The sequence below is a fragment of the Pinus tabuliformis genome, chromosome 3_1 (genome assembly GCF_031772625.1).
Source record: "Pinus tabuliformis cultivar Carrire ecotype Pingquan chromosome 3_1, CPIR1, whole genome shotgun sequence".
Taxonomy (NCBI): Eukaryota; Viridiplantae; Streptophyta; class Pinopsida; order Pinales; family Pinaceae; genus Pinus; species Pinus tabuliformis.
The window spans coordinates 932,349,736-932,368,093 of NC_142301.1; the positions used below are offsets into that span (position 1 = coordinate 932,349,736).

The following is an 18,358-nucleotide window of genomic DNA, read 5'->3' on the forward strand; positions in this document are numbered from 1 at the left end:
AACATGGATGGAAATAGTTGGAATTATCAGACATGATATTTTATCTTTAACATCATGTCCGAGAATTGTTGGAATTTTACAGTTTTTCAAAGTCCGAATATTTTCTCTTTAACTCCATTGCTAAAAAATGTCAAAATTGTAACCCAATTTTTTTTTGTTATTCCAGAATAAACAATTTTTTTAAGGGTGTTTTTTTCATCCATTTTCAAAAAAAAATAGTTTTTACTTCCATTTAAAAAACATGTTGAAAATTTACCCTAAAAAAAAAATCATCGTTCTGGAATAAACAATTTTCATTTTTGGGTTGTTTTTTCATGTTTTTTTTTGGGGCCCGAGTACCCGTTTTGAGGTAATAGTTCTCATTTCATCCGTAACTATGTTGGATGAGCACAACAAGAATTTAAACAAGGTGGTATCCATGGAAGAAGTGGCACTAGAAGTGAACAAAATGGCTAATAGGAAAGCCCCTGGACTGGATGGATTTACTATATATTTCCTTAAACCTTGATGGGAAATTGTCAAATATGATATATATGAGGTGGTGGCCGATTCCCAGGAGTCAACAACAATTCTCAAAGCCCTGAATTCGAATTTTATAGCCCTTATTCCTAAGGAATAATTAGCTAGTACCCTTGAGAAGTTCAGGCCGATATCCCTTTGCAACATTTTATATAAAATCATATCCAAAGTAGCGGCTAATCTAATGAAAACTGTAACAACCCTAGTGAAAATTCCGTGTAATAAAAGCTAATAAAGGAAAATAATAAACATGGTTTATGGGACATGTATTCCAGGTTGAATGTTGGGAAAGAAATCCTACTATGGGTGTTCATTTGGTTTATTATGGCTAAGGAAATTGGCAAAGGCAATGGCTAAGGCTTTGGAAATTGCATTTTTGGCACATTTATTTATAAAAATAGTGGAAATTAGTAGAAAAGGAAGATGGAATGCCACAGGTTGCATGTGAGAAGGAAAATGAAGGAAAATAGAGACCTCATTAATAAAAAGGCTTCTGAGGATCAGTTGGTACCTTCTGTCATTTCAGTTTTGGAGCTCTCTCATTATTCTCTCTCTCTCTCACTCTTGGACACTTAGACGTTTCTTGGATCATTTTTGGCATTGGATCAAGAAAGAAAAAGAAGGCAAGAGGAAGGAAGGAGCAAGCAAGGAAGAGCAAGATCAAGCAACTATAGCATGATTCTTTGCAAGTATCGATGTGCATGTGTGTTTTCCTTGCTATATTTGGCATGTATGGTATTGCATGTGGCTCTTTGTTGTTATGGCATGGGTTTTTCCAGTTGTGATAATATTTTTAGCCTAGCCTTGCCATTTCCTCATAGCCATGGTGTGATGGGGTTCTCATGTTTTGGTTGAGCTGGATTGTCGGATGGATTTGAAGTTGAGTGAGGTGGATCTCTGAATAATAGAACACATGGCCTAGTAACCCCTAAACCGAATTGTGGGTTGTGATAAATCCATATTATGTGTTTCCTTAGTGGGCCTAGGAATCCTCGATTAGTGAATGGTGGGATATATGATAAATCCTAGAGGTGGGTGCTCTCGTTAGGCTTAATAATCTTGGGATTGGATATGTGGTGAAGCCCAGAGAGTGGGTCTCGATTTAGGGCCTAGTGATCTAGTGTGGATTGCAGTAAAGTCTAAGAAATTAGGAGACAGGAAAATTCCTCACGGTGTAGGTGGAGAAATCTGGTGGCATCCATGCTTGTTTTTGCCTAGTGATATGGTGGAGATCATGGTAAAGCCTGTTATTACATGTTTATTGTTTGTCCTAGTGATCCAGGATAGATTACTTTAAAGTCTGGTTTCTATTGATAGGGGTGAGTTGATTTAGCCTTGGGATGCCCTGGTTGGTTCTTTGGTTTGAGTCCCACATTCATGCTTGGAATATGCCACAGGGGTGAATGGTTGAAGAGATAATTGGCTCAACATTCTATGGTCGAGTGGAACATGGTAGTCCCATCCCGGGTTGGATTTTTCACTCATTAATAATAGGTTCTTCCCTTGGTATGTTATGTGTAAATGTACTGGTTTATATGTGGATTCTATCTCTGATGTATCCTTGATATTTCTATTGTTATTATGCTGGTTATAAGCATGTATTATGAAAGTAATGATGTTTGGCTCTCCTCATGTATTGATTTGTAAATGAATGAACAATGTGTTTATGACCTAATAGATGATAATGCAACTAATGATATAAGGGAACAATGCTTCTTAGTGATTCTCATATAAGTATGAGACCCCTATGCTCAGTTTTTTTGTTAAGACCTTTAGATTTCATATTTTTGATATGTTTGACGAAATTTTTGTCATGGCTAGTAAGGGTCCAGTCTATACCTTGTCATTTTTTTTTGAAAATGCATCATTGTTATGTTTTGTAAATTCATTTATGAAAGTGTCAATGAGTTCTGGGCAATGACCTGGGCTCTATGATTGAAAAGTGGCACAAACCTCGGAGTCTTATGCACAAATCTGAGGAGAAAAGTCCCCAAACACATGCATACCCATGTTGTGGGAGCATCTGGAACCTCATGGATGCATGCTTGTCGATATCAAGGGAGTGTCTAGGGTTTAATGGTTTAAAACTTCAGTTGGTCTCATGGACTAATTACCTTAGTGGTTGGGTTGGCTCTTGGGAGTTTTGTTGTCGATGTGGAAGGTTTGTGTGATGTGTTTCCATCGATTCCACTTCCTTAAGGTTACCTAGGAGGTTGAATCCCATCATAGCGGCCTCTCTTCACATGTTTACCCCGTTTGGCCGATTACTTAGGTAGATGCAGGATGAGTGTGTTACAAAGTGGTATCAGAGCAGGTTGCGCTCTCTTTGGGTCATATATGATACCACAGAGTGGTACAAAAGTGGGTTTCATTCTCTTTGGGTGGCATCTGGTTTCCATTCTTTTTGGGTGATATCTGATACCATGAAGTGGTATCAGATCATGGTTCACCCCTTGGACTGCATGGACAGTGTGTGTTGGTCATGCATTCATGTCAGTCACACGTTTGTTAATCATCCTTGTGGTTTGTTTGCTTGTTTCATATGCATGGTGTCGGTCATGGTTGTAGTGATGTCGCCATGTGAAAAGGATGGTTTTGTTGTGAAGTGTGTCATCATGAGTGTATGACTGGTTACATGTTTTTTATGCTTGTGTATTGTCAGTGTACAATGGTATAGTTGTTGTTTTCATGCATGATGTCAAGATATGTGTGGTTGATATGGTCATGCATTGATGACTGGACTCTAGCTAAAATGATGGTTATATGCTTATATGCTTATGTATTATATTTATATATGATGTTATGATTATGTTTGTACATGTATTACGTTGACTTGGTTGATCTTATAGATGAGATATCCTCCCCGAATTTTGCTAAGGTACGTTGGTTTATTGTGATTTGATTTAGCTGACATAGTATGCTTTGCATGTCCAAAAGAGATCAAAAATTAATAGAAAGATGGTAGACTACAAATATTCTCCCTATGAATCATATGATATGTGTGATGTTGGGCACTCTTCTGATTTGACAGACACATTGATAAGATTTAATGAAGAAATAAGGAGTTGTAAGGCAGACAATGACAAAATAATGCAAGCACAAGAGAAACAAGCAAAGGTTAATGCAATACTCCTTTAGAGTTTGTCAGAATTGCAGCGACAGGGGCCACTTCAAATTAGCCAAGGACAGGAAAACAGAACTAATGGGGCATATGGCAGTAGGTCTCATGGTGGTCTCAGGTCGGATAAAGATGATATGGTTAGAAATGGTGGGTCATTGGATACTCTGGAAAGGAGAGGTGGTGGACACAGATACTACTTTAGTTCTAGTTTTGATAGGAATTATGATTGTCATCATTATCACCCTTACAGGAGGAGTGATAGGGGATACTTTCTAGATGAATTTAAGAAAGCAAAGCCACCTACTTTTGATGGAGACTTGAAGAAGTTGGAAGATGCAGAGGCTTGGATATTTGGGATGAAGAAGTTATTTGAGTTGCATAATTACACATATAATATGAAGGCCAGAGTAGCTATCTTCAGCCTGAGAGGTAAAGCAGATATCTGGTGGGAATATGTGAAGCGGGTCAGAGACATCGAGACAGAGTACTTGATTTGGCATGAGTTCAAGAGGCTTTTCAGGAATAAGTACTTGTTAGAAAGGTACTACGACAATAAGGCCAAAGATTTCTATGAGCTAAAGATGGGATTGATGACAGATGAGGAGTATATGACCAAGTTCCTGGAGCTATTGAGGTATGTACCGTATCTTAAGGATGAGAAGGTTAAAGTTCAAATATTTTTCAGTGGTTTTCCATGTGCATTTAGAGATCGGATTGAGTATGATGAGTCTCAGTCACTTGAGGAAGTTATTGGGAAATTGAAGCATTGTTATGAGCAATCAAAGTATAAGAATGAATCTCATCAAGGATGGAAAAGGAAATATAAAGGTAAATGTAAATGGTAGCCGAAAAAAACAAGGCCTTAGAATGAAAAAGAGAAAGAAAGTGTGGCACCACAAAAGAAGTTCAATGCAACTAGACAGGAACATGGGTCACAGCAGCAGCATAAAGGTGATGGTACTAGATGGCTGGAATGTTGAACATGCGGTAAGGAACACCTTAAGAGAGAATTGTCCATAGAATCAAGGTGGTAGGCCTTAGATATATAGTGCATAGGAGGCACAAATTGTTGGGGATGTTGGTTAGAGCGTTCCTTGCCTCCACGCAGCACTGGATAATAGACAGGCATACCATCATACATCTATCATTGAGATGGACGGTAAGCTTTGTGATCAAGTTGTTTCTATTTTGGTTGAACCAAGATCTAATTATAGTTATGTTAGTCCTGACTTGGTGGATAAGTGTGGTTTGAATAAAGAAGTGCATGCAAAGTCTTGGTTAGTGTAGTCGGCTACAAGTACAAGGAAATGATTCCATCATTGAGTGAGATATTGTGCATTTGGTTTGAATGATATGCCTACCGCAACACATTTGAATGTATTACCATTGGGATCATATAGTATGTTGTTTGGCATGGATTGGTTGTACCTTCACAGGACCAACGTGGATTTTTATGACAAATCCATTGAGTGCTTGGATGACAATGGGGAACCAAGATTCTTGCATGGAAAGAAGAAAGCCACACCAGTTAGGATGGTGACAGCTATGCAGGCCAATCATAGTCGTAGAAAAGGGTGTGTGTTATTTGCAGTGCATATTTCTAGCGAAAAAGGTAACAAAGTTGAGGATGTAGATGTTTTTAGAAAGTACCTAGTTCTATAGCAGTTTCAAGATGTGTTTCCCGTAGTTATTTCAGAGCTTCTACCTCACAAGGAAGTAGACTTTTCTATTGATTTAGTGTCAGGGGAAGCTCCAGCATCAAAGGCACCTTACAGGATGAGCACTCCAAAGTTGGTAGAGTTGAAGTCGCAGTTGAAGGAAATTTTGGACAAGGGATACATTAGGCCAAGTGTATCACCATGGGGCACACCTGTATTGTCTGTGAAGAAGAATGATGGTACTCTTAGACTATGCATTGACTATAGGCAATTGAACAAAGTGACCATCAGGAACAGGTATTTGTTGTCGAGGATTGATGACTTATTTGATCAGCTGAAGGGAGCAGTAGTGTTCTTGAAGATTGACCTAAGATCCAAATGTCATCATGTACACATCAAAGAGGAAGACATTTACAAGACAGTTTTCCAGATCAGGTATGGGCATTATGAGTTTTTTGTAGTTCCATTTGGTTTGACTAATGCCCCATCTACATTTATGTGTTTCATGAATAGTGTGTTGCATCCTTATTTGGACTAGTTTGTTATTGTATTCATTGGTGACATCCAGATATACTCCAAGAATGAAGAATATCATTATGAGAATTTGACAGCAGTGTTGAGTTTGTTAAGAGAGCATCAGTTGTATGCTAAGCTTAGCAAGTTCAGTTTCTTTCAGAAAGAGGTGCATTACTTGGAAATGTCTTTTCCAAGAAGGGCATAGCAGTAGATCTAGAAAAGGTAAGAGCTATCATGGAGTTGACAGATCCTAGAAATGTAGATAAGGTAAGATCCTTCATGGGATTTGCAGGTTATTACAGGAGGTTCATCGAGAAGTTATCACATATTGCTTATCCTATTACATCATTGCAAAGGAAAGGTAAGAAGTTTGAATGGACATAGGAATGTGCATCCAATTTTGAGAATCTTAAGTAGTTGTTAACACATGTTCTAGTGTTAAAGATCATAGATCCAGACAAAGGATTTGTAGTATGTATAGATTCTTGCAATAGAGGACTTGGTGGAGTCCTTATGCAGGAAGGACAGGTAGTGTGCTATGAGTCACGTAAATCGAATGAGCATGAGAAGAACTATCTGACGCATGATCTTGAGCTAGCAGCAATCATACATGCATTGAAGATGTGTAGGCACTACCTTCTTGGGAGGAGGTTTGTATTGATGAGTGATCACAGTCGATTGAGGTATCTATTTGACCAGATGAATCTTAACTCCAGGAAAACTAGATGGTTGGCCATGATCAGTGAGTTTGATTTTGAGATCAGATACATCAAAGGAAAGGATAAAAAGGTCGCAGATGCTCTTAGCAGGCAAATATAGGTAAATCATATAGCATCTATGAGTTCTTATGAGACAAATCGACAGGATAGAATCTTGCAGGCAAGTCAACGGGATAATAGGTGTATGGATATTGTGCACAGGTTACAACAAAGTACAGGTACAGGTACAGGTACGATTAGTGGTATAGGTACAGTTAGTTGTACAGGTACAGATACATGTATGGTTAGTGGTACAGGTATAGGTGCACGGGATGTGGACTATTGTCTTACAGCAAATGGATTGATTAGGTTTAGAGACAGGATATATGTGCCAGATAGCAGTGAGCTCAAGAAGGTGATCTTGAGGGAATTTCATGTGAAACCATATTCAAGTCACCCAGGTTATCAGAATACATCGACCGTAGTGAAGAAGTATTATTATTGGTCGAATCTAAAAAAGGATGTAGCCGAGTTTACAGCTAGATGTTTGGATTGTCAGCAGGTGAAGGTAGAGTATAAGCATCTAGGTGGATTGCTACAGCTGACTGTGATTCTATAATGGAAATGGGAGGTCATTTCCATGTACTTTATCACAGGTTTTTCGAGGACAGTGAGACAACATGATTCCATCATGGTAGTGGTGGATAGGTTGACAAAGGTAGCGCACTTCATTCCCGTGAAGTCTACATTCTTAGTAAGTGATGTAGCACAGGTCTTCATCAGGGACATGGTCAAATTGCATGGAGTCTTGAAGAAGATTATGTCAAACATGGATGTGAAGTTCACTTCCAAGTTTTGGAAGGAGTTGTTTGTAGGATTAGGTACAGAGTTGGCCTTCAGTACATATTATCATCTACAGACAGATGAATAGATTGAGAGGGTCAACAGGATATTGGAGGACATGTTGAGGATGTACGTGATGCATCAGCAGTGAAAGTGGGAAGAGTATCTTCCACTGGTAGAGTTCGCTTACAACAATGGGTATCAGGAATCTTTGAGGATGAGTCCATTTGAAGCATTGTATGGGCAGAGTTTTAATATGCCCGTTAGTTGGAGTGATCCAGTTAACAGGGTGTTGATTGGACCGGACATGTTGGCAGAAATGGAATAGAAAATGCAGGTAATAAATAAGAATCTGACAGCATCACGGAATAGGCAAAAGAGCTATGCAGGTCAAAATAGCTTGTTCAAGGAGTTCCAAGTTGGGGAATAGGTGTACTTGCGCATCATACCAAAAAATATCTCCTTCAGATTGGATCATGTACCAAGTTGACACCCCAGTTTTGTGGACCTTTCAGGATTATTGAGAGGATCAGACTAGTAGCCTATCGACTTGCACTGCCTCCAACAGTGAAATTCCATGATGTTTTCCATGTGTCATTGCTTAAGAAGTATGTTAAATATGTTGATCATGTGATTGACTGGTATGTATTGCAAGTGGAGCTAGATGGAGAATTCCAGTCGAAACCTCAATGTATATTGTAGAGAAAGGTGCTCATGCTCTGGGACCGAGAAATCAAGTAAGTTAAAGTGCAATGGAAGCACTTTTGGCTCCATGAAGCTACATGGGAGATGGCATATTAGATGCGGGCTATGTATCCTTCTTTATTTGTTGGTTGAACGGATGTTTTGGTATATGTCTTTGGTATATGTTTTGGTACATGTTTTGGTGATGTTTGGTATATGTATATATGTATGTCAATATAAATACCTCCATGAGCTAAGTTATAAAGCTCAAATAAGTGGTATGGGTGTCATGTCATTATAGTTTTCATTCTTTTATGTTGTCATGTTGGTTTTCTTTTCAGCAAGGTGATCATTGTAAATACTGCATCGAGCTATGTTATAAAGCTCCATGGGCAATATGTTTTATTTTCAGTGATTTTGTTGAGGTATAGGTGTGGTTGAACACCAAGGATAGTGTCCCCCAAGGGAGAAGGTTCTGTAAAATCCCTGGTGAAAATTCCATGTAATAAAAGTTAATAAAGGAAAAATAAGAGTTTTCTTGGAGCACTTTGGCATTGGATCAAGAAAGGCAAAGAAGGAAACAAGAAGGAAGGAGCAAGAAAGGAAGAGTAGGATTAAGCAGCTACAGCAGGATTCTTTGTAGGTATCAATTTTCATATGTGTTTTCCTTGCTATATTTTGCATGCATGGTATTGCATGCGGTTCTTTGTTGTTATGGCATTGGTTTTGCTAGGTATGACAGTGTTTTCATCCTAGCCTTTCCATTTCTGAATAGCCATGGTGTGATGAGGTTCTCATGTTTTGGTTGAGATGGCTTTCTAGATGCATTCGAAGCCAAGTGAGGTGGATCTCTGAATAATAGAACACATGGCCTAGTAACCCCTGAACCAGATTGTGGGTTGCGGTAAAACCGAGTTTTGTGTTGCCTCAATGGGCCTAGGAATCCTCAACCGGTGAATGGAAAGATATATAGTAAATCTTAGAGGTAGGTGCTCTCCATCAGGCCTAGTAATCTCGGCATGGGATAGGTTGTAAATCTCGGAGAGTGGATCTCATTTTAGGGCCTAGTGACCCGGTGTGGATTGTGGTAAATTCTAATAGGCTAGGAGATAGGAAAATTCCTCATGGTGTAGGTGGAGAAATCTAGTGGCATCCATGCTTGTTTTGGCCTAGTGATCTTGTGGAGATCATGGTAAAGCCAATTATTGCATGTTTATTGTTAGGCCTAGTGATCTTGTGGAGATCATGGTAAAGCCAATTATTACATGTTTATTGTTAGGCCTAGTGATCCGAGATGGATTACGGTAAAGCCTAGTTTCTATTAATGAGGGTGAGGTGGATAGCCTCAAGTTTTATTTTGCATTAATTAATAATTTCTTCGCTTGGTATCTTATGTGTAAATGTACAGGTTAATATGTGGATTTTATGGTTTATGTATCCTTGATATTTTTGTTGTTATTATGCTAGTTATAAGCATGTATTATGACAGTGATGATGTATGCATCTCCTCATGTTTTGATTTGTAAATGAATGAACAATGTATCTATGACCTAATAGATGATAATGGAGCTAATGATATAAGGGAACAATGCTTCTTAGCAATTCTCATATAAGTATGAGGCCCCTATGCTCAGTTCTATTGTTAAGACCTGAAGATTTCATATGTGTGATATGTTTGACAAAATTTCTGTCATGGCCAGTAGGGGTCTAGTCTAGACCTTGTCATTGTTTTTCCAAATTCATCACTGTTATGTTGTGTAAATTCATTTCTGAAAGTTTCAACGAGTTCTGGGTAGTGACCTGTGCTCTGGGACTAGAAAAGTGGCACAAATATTGGAGTTGCATGCATAGGTTTGAAGAGAAAAGTCCTCAGATGCATGCATAGCCATGCTGTGGGAGTGTCTGGAGCCTTCTAGACGCATGTGTGTCCATATAAAGGGAGTTTTTGGGGTTTTAATGGTCTAAAACTTCAGTTGGTCTCAAGGGTTGGTTACCTGGGTGGTTTGGTTGGTTCCTAGGAGTTCTGCTGCCAATGTGGAAGGTTTGTGTGATGTATTCCCGTCGATTCCACTTCTTTAAAGTTACCTAGGAGGTTGAATCCAATCATAGTGGCCTCTCGTCGCATGTTTACCCCAGTTGGATGGTTACTTTTCTAGATGTGGGATGAGGGTGTTACAAAAACAATTATGCCTTATCTTATCTCTGAGGAATAATTGGGTTTTGTAGAGGGAAGACAAATTCTAGATAATGTAATTATGGCGGACGAAGTAGCTCATTCACTAAAACCCAGAGAAAGGCTGGTATGATTATGAAATTAGATTTATCTAAAGCATATGACAAGATCAGTTGGGAATACATGGCAATAGTGTTAGAAGCTTTTTGGTTTTATGAAAACTGGACCAATTGGTTTATGGGATTGGTCTCATCGCCCAATTTTTCAATTCCAATTAATGGAGCCCCTTTAAAACTTTTCTATCCTTCCAGAGGAATTCAGCAAGGGGACCCATTGTCTCCCTTCATGTTTATCTTAATGATGGAAGGACTTGGGAGGGATATTCGAGCAGCCAACATAGGACAAGACATAAAATGACTTAAGCTGCATGAGGATGCTCAGGTGACCACTCATCAATAATTTGTGGATGATACCATGCTTCATGGTATTCCTAGGGTAAAGGAGGTGTGTAATTTCAAATTTATTCTAGATACCTTCATGGCTGCGTCAGGTATGGAGTTAAACTAGTAAAAGTCTATTGTTTTATTTTTTAACACTCACATTGCTATCTAGAGAAACCTATCTATTATTCCAGGGTTCCAAAGGAAAACCCTCCCTTCTAAGTATTTAGGGGTCCCCCTAATAGTGCAATATTGGAAGAAATCCAACTCGGAGAGAGTAATCTCTAACCTAGAAGATAGGGTCAAAAGATGGATGGTGAGAGCGTTGAATTTGTCGGGATAGTTGATGCTAGTAAAGGTAGTGCTTCAAGCTATCCCAGGGTACATGTTATCTATTCTACATGTTCCTAAGGGAGTGCTCTAAAACTAATGGAGGTTCAAAGGAACTTCCTGTGGCGAGGGGCAGAGAAAAAATGAAAATGGGCGTTAGTGGTGTGGACCACGGTATGTAAATCTAAAAATGAAGGAGGCCTAGGGCTGCAAGACCCTGAGATAACTAGCATAGCAAATGGGGCCAAATTGTGGTGGAGATGGCTTAAAGTAGGGGAGACTCCATGGGTGAAACTCTGGAAAGAAAAGTATGCCCTTAATTGCCAAATAAAATACCTAGTAAGTCTCATGGGTTCAATCCATGGGTTAGCTATATGGAAACTGGCATAGAATAATAGAGAAATTATACAACAGCATAGCTTTTGGCAAATAATAAATGGAAAGGACGCTTTATTCTGGGATGATATCTGGCAGCAATAATCGCAATTAAATAGACCAGAATGGTAGGCTCTACAGGTGTCCATGGAGAGATAGGGGCACAGGGAATTCCACCAATTTTGGGCTCAAGGATTGGAAAATAATAAATGGAGAAGATGGAACCTTAACATCCTTCATCTGGAAAATCTAAGTGATTCAGGTATCCAAGATATTATAGAGGAACTCAGAAAAAGATAAATTAGTGATTGATGATCAGGACCAAAATCGATGGGGTCAAAGAGAAGGGGTGTTACAGATCCATTTGGGCACATCAACCCCAACCTACAGATCAATATTATTAGGGCCCATCAAACCCTAATTCAGTTGTTACATGCCCTAAAGAAGTCAACCATCAGAATGCTTAGCTTCCCAAGAAGTTTCATGACCAAAATCATCCAGAAACTACCTCTAAGAAGATCAAGGCGGGTAGGCCTTCATTAGGGTGCGCTGCAATGCAAACCATACACTGACAGGGTGCTATGCAGCGCACTTGGTCCCTCTTTGGCCTGCATTGGGCGAATTTGAGCGAATTTCCATGAGGGTTTGAAATATTCCTTATCCACTAGATGCCTTTAGAAGTTTCTCAAGGCTATCTACTCCTTTGAACTCATATTTGGATGAGGAAGGGAGTTAAGGAACATCAATCCCTTATCCCTTCCTCCATGGAACTAAATTCTAAGTATGGGAGGGCATTCATTATCACCATTTATGGCACAACTTCCTTCATTCACCTATAATAAGACCACTCATCTAAGTGATCAGGGGCTGGAAATTATTGAATTATAGGGAGATGATGTTAGTATGAGACTTGAGTTGATTTCAAGTATTGTAATGATGTCAAAATGTCTTGCTTGTTATGAGGAGAGGATGGGATTGAACTGGAGGAGTGATGCTGAATCGAGCAATGGGTTGTAACTCTTCCTTTTACTAATAAAGTGTTCAAAGCTTTTTCCATATGCTTGTGTTATTCATTTATGCTTTCATATGTATATCATGTACTTGATTCCATGCTATGTTTAATCAATAGATCATTATCATATGCTTTGATTGGTTGTTGTCTTTTGTCTATGTGCAAGTACTCTTCAAGTGAATTAAGTACGGAGAGGAGCAACAGAATTGGTCAAGGGAGATAAGGAGCAAGCGAAGGCTACAAGTAGGCTTCTTTTCCTCTTATTTAATCTATTGATCATAGGAAAAGTAGAGAACTCTTTAAATTGTTGTTCTAGACTTAGCTACTAGTCTAGGGGTTTAAGCGTTTATCCATAGACACTAAAACTTCCCAAAACAAATTGGTGACTCCACTGGGGATCGATCATCCATCCTAGTAGCTTATTAGCCTCTTAAGACATTTCTACATATTGTACTTGTGGTCGTTCATTGAATTTCAGTCTTCTGCCATTGAAAATTGAGCTGAAATTGTGCCAAATTGTCCTCAAATTTTCTTACTGTCACCAGCGTAGTCCAATGAAGGACACAGTGCGCTACAATGCACTTCCCGCATAGACCCAGTGTGCTTCAATGCACTGTCTCTCACTGCTGCCTGTGCTGATCCCTTGAGGGTCAGTTTCCCATCTAGGAGCTGAAGTTTTTGAGCCAATTTTCTCCTATTTGAATGATTTCTGAATGTCAATGATGTTTTGTTTCTGAAAATAGTGTTTCATCTCCTTACCTAGCCCTACTTAGACTAGGATTGATAAATGTTTCTTATGTATTCACTTTATCATTTTCAATCTATAGTCGAAAGTTAGTTTTTTGATCAATTGATCTTTAGCGAAAGAAAGTGTCGTAAAATCGTCTTTTCCTTCGAAAATTGAATTGTCGTCAAATCTTCATTCATGAAATATCGATTGATTGATGTGTGCAAATGATTAGTCTTTTCATTGAAAGTGTCGTAATTCCTCATTTCTTTGAAAACGAAAGTGTCGTAAAGTCTTCCTTTCCTTGAAAAGAAATTGTCACAAAATCATCCTTTTTATGAAAAGAGATTTTTGATCGATTGTGCATATTTCCTTTTTGTTCATTCACATTAAGGGAAATTGAAAAGAAATACATGCATGTTGCATTGAAAAAGTTTGTGTGTGTTGATAAGGAATAGTGTAGGGAATTTGCATTTAGATTGTGCTCTTTTCTCTTTGATCAAAAGAAATCTGATTGCTCTATCCCTAAGTAGCTAGGATTTTCATCGTTAAATTGAATGGAAAGAATGCTTATCATGATAGTTGCATTCCTATTAATTTCATAATACATCACGTGGTGAACTTGAAAGGAAAATTCCTAAGCAAGATCAACTTAAAATAAACATCAATTTACCTAATGGATCATTGTCATTAACACAAACATTTAGTGGTTCTAGGCTAGAGACATGTTCCAGCGTCATAAAACAAAGCAGCTGTCGCTAACTTGTCTGCAATACATCCCGAGTGTGATACCTCATTCCACATACGTGAGTATATTGTAGCTTTTCCATGTACCTTCGGGTATATAGGGCGGTGTTACAGTACGTAAAGTATATGGGAATGCTCTCACTGTGCAGTTTTTCATTAGACGGCGCTTATACAGACTGGGCCTCCACATACCTTCGAGTATATATGGGAGGACAACTCTAGGTTGCTATCTATCCTTAAGTAACTGAGTCAGCCGCCTTGAAAATGTGATACACCAAACATAGCATTCGAGGAGATTGCCTACTCGTACTTCTTGGTTCGCCAGGAGGTATTCTGCAGTTCACAGTTTCCTGGTAAACATTTTGCCTAGTTACCCCTTTTTGTTTATTTCTTTTTTGATAATAAAATTAATCAGTAATCGTGGAGAAACATCAACCCCTACCCTGTCGTTCGCGGAGAAAAGCGAGCAAACCACCTTTGCCTCCCGAAGTGACACCAATTCGAGCAAAGCGGTCTCCTTTAACTAAGTCTAGTACATCAAGAACTCCTAGTTCTTTATCTGAGTTACCTGAATCATCTATTTCGGTAAGTATAGAGACTCCAGTTACTCCAACTATTTCTGGTACATCCATTCCTGAAGAAGAAGTTTCACAATTACCTGAGGACATTAGCATTGATCCTAGTGAAACAGTAACCAAAGTTGTTCAACCACAAGTTGATCCTCAACTTGAGATTGCTCAGTAAGAAAGTACTTTTGAATTTGAATCAGTTCAACCAGAAGTTAATCCAAAAACAATCCCAGTTCAAATAGAAGTTACATTTGAACCTAAAGTTGTTCAAGAACCTCTCACTGAAACTGTTGTTCATTTACCGGAACATCTGGACTTCAAAGTTGAACATTCGGAAGTTATTACTTTACCAGTTACCCCTCAGACATCAGTAACTATTGAAACTTCAACTTCACCAACACCAGAAATATTTTATGGACCTGACGGTGAAGTTCTTCCACCAGGTTTGATTGCCATAGAGGAGGAATTGGAAGAAGATTCCACACCTGGAACCCTGTTTCATTTTGGAACTGGGCTTTATCTTTACCCAAGTACTCCTGATTTCTTTGCTTCATTTGATCCTGCTTCTTTTCAAGTACCCATAGAATCTTTAGGACAACTTTTGGGCCAGTTAACTATGGTTGAACAACCGTTAACATCTCAGACTATATCATCTGATGCAGCTACAGCAGATTCGTCTGTTGTCACTTCTTCGATGTTTTCTACCACACCTAAGTTGCACCTGTATGGTGAATCATCCATCCCGATTGGTTACCAATCATTATCTGGAACCCACTCAAGGGTTGCTTCTACACCATGGTCATCACCCATGTCCTCAACCGGAATTTTACTTGGTTCTTCTCTAATGGGAACTCAACAGTTTGATCCTGCATATCAGTATCAAGCTCGACAATCTTGTTAACAAAGACTTATGTATCCATTAAATATTGGATTGCCACCATATGAAGAGCAATATGCTTATTCATCGTATCCTCCTTATTCCGGGGGACTACCATATGGTAATATCCCACAGTATTCAGGTCAACCTAGAATTAGAGTTTGTCAATGGCAACCAACAATGTTAGTTCAACCAAGGCTTGTGTATCCAACACAACCAATGCAAACTGTGTCAGCTATTCCTACTACACCTGTTGTTACTATTGTACCATAGTCACAAGTTCAAGCTGTTGTATCTCAATCTATTCAAACATATCCTTCTACCTTGAAATCACAAGTGTCAAGTCAAGAAGTTCAAATTCCTCAAGTTGTTGTATAACAACCACTTGTCTCTGAAGTCCAACAACAACCTCAGGTTAGTGTACCCTTATCTAGACTGACCCAGGCTTACACTGGTATAGTTTATTCACAACCTAGCCAAACTTTCATTGTTGGATAGCAACAACCGTTGAATCCACAACAGTTATATCAACAACAACAACAATTGATTCAACAACCGTGGCAGCCTCAATTTCAACAACCCCAATTCCAGCAGTACCAACCTCAGTTTGGACCTATTTCACAGGCTCAACCTGGGTTTGGTCAATCACAATCTTACCAAGGTCAAGGTCAACAAGGCTTTGCAGGTTATGGACAACCACTTATTCAACCTGGTTATCAACAACCACCTTACACTAGTTTTGTTCAACAACCATACCAAGGTTACCAAATGTAGATGCCCTATGCCAGTATGCAAAGACCTATTGCCCAAGCAATTCTGTCATATCCTGGGTATGCTCAACCTGACTTGAATCGACAGTTGCCATTTGTAGCAACTTTAGAATTACCAAATTTAAATCGTCTCACTAATGATCCAATATTATATGCACCTTGGTGGCCGGTAATTCCGCATAAGTTACCTTTTGACATTCCGAAGTTTAATGGAAATCCTGGAGAAGACCCATCAAATCATGTTATGACCTTTCATTTGTGGTGTTCATCTAACTCCTTAAATGACAATTCGATCAGACTTCGTCTTTTCCAAAGAACACTCACTCGTCCAGCTGCTAAATGGTACATTAAGTTACCAAGAGCTTCTTTCGATAACTTCACCACTTTAGCCACTACTTTTTTGACCGACTTCCAGTTACCTATCAGATACAAGACTGGAATGAAACTCCTAACCAAATTTAAAAAAACTACTGCTACTCATATATCAGATCACATTCATGAGTGGCGACGTCGTCGTCAAATGGTTAAGACATACGTTTCCAATCAGCTTTTAGCTGAGTGGCTCATAAAATCCTTGTTGCCATCAATCACCAAGGATGTGGCAAAAGGTGGAGTCGTCACAGAAGATAAAGTCATTGCTCGTGCCCAATACTTGGATTTAATTAACACACAATCCGACACACTTTATGATAAAATTCCCAATGCACCTCAACCAGCTTTCACTATTCCCCCTCCTCCATAATCGAGTAAGGACTCTCATGCTGGCGACGGTGTGATCAGTTCTTCAAGCACACAATTAGCAGGAAGACCATCTGGTCAAACTCTTTTTGTTTCCAATCAAACTACCAATGCATCAGAAAATACTCTTGCCTCTGAGATTAATGCCGTGTCATCTGACAAAGGCAAAAATCCAAAGCAACCAGCAGGCAAGAAAAAGGGGAAGAAAAAAAAAGAAACAAGAAAATTCCCCTCCAGAGAAATCATCTGATTCCTCTACCATGGCAAGGAAACCTCGTTATCCATGTCTGATATGTAATGACGAGCATTATACAAGAGATTGTCCACATCGCTTTGAGGTCTCTAAACTTTTAAAGACTTCAAACACATCGGCAGTGTTGACAGATCCGTTTCCAACCCCGAAAACACATTTGGTTGCAACAAACCATGCTTCCACATCCCAAGTACTTATGTTATCCATCGCAAAGCCACAAAACGATGTTTTGGTGTCAACAAGAAACAAAGATTATGGAAATCTGTCGTCATCGAATAATCAGGCCATTGATCAACCTAATCCTTCGACCTCGACTTCATCTGAAGTTGTTCCACCTATTGTACCTGAATTGACAATAAAACCACCAAAGGGAGTTGTACACAAATCGACATTCAACCCTCGGGCTCGAGCAGCTCAAAACTATAACATAGTAGAAGATCTTGCTCAATCACCTTCAGCTATGTCGACCCTTGAGGTGTTGCAAAACTGTCCCTCCCAGAAACAAGCTTTACTGTCAACAATAGGCGGAATAGATCCTATGGATTCAAATCTTGTAGTCTTTAACCATGCGGGATATTCACCACAGTTACCAGCGCAATTAGCTTTCCTAATCCAAGTAAAAGCTCTCAATAAGAATGTTCACCGAACTATTATTGATGAGGGGGCATCTACTTGCATTATGTCCATGAGCTGCTGGAAAACACTTGGTTCACCACCGTTGTCATGATCACCAACCACATTGAAAGCTTTTGATGGAAGAACATATACTCCATGTGGGATTTTGAGTAACCTGCAAGTCGAACTAGGGGGAAAAACGATTACTGTTGAAGTTGAGGTAGTTAACGGACCCCTCGATTACAACATTTTACTAGGAAGGCCTTGGGTATATGCTATGGCTGCTGTGGTTTCCACGTACTTTTGTACTATTGCATTCCCTTTTAAGGGTGGAATCACAGTCATTGATCAGCTAGCCTTCTTTGCCAATAGTTCACAGGCTATGGGAAGCATTCCATTGGTACACAAACCCCCACTGTCACTTCAAAGTGTTGGAGTAGGTCTCTTTAAATATCCTTCCCTAATGGGTACTTTTACCCTCCCATCACCATCTGATTTGGCAGAAGTGGCAAGAGTAGAAACCTGCAACATGATTTCCTCCACCTCATCTGATTTAAGGAGGATTTCCAACCAATTTGAAGTTGACGGTAATCATGAGGTATTGTCGTTAAGCCCCATTGAATTATCATAGCAATCAATCTTTCGGGCTTGTGCGGCAAACCCAAATCTGCACTCAACTTTTGTATGGGTAGA

The 18,358-nt window shown here is 39.2% G+C and overlaps 1 pseudogene; it reads right to left on the reverse strand.

Moving 5' to 3' along the window:
* LOC149190822 (zinc finger CCCH domain-containing protein 49-like) overlaps positions 1-18,358 on the reverse strand; it is a 241,782-nt pseudogene that overhangs the window by 134,300 nt on the left and 89,124 nt on the right.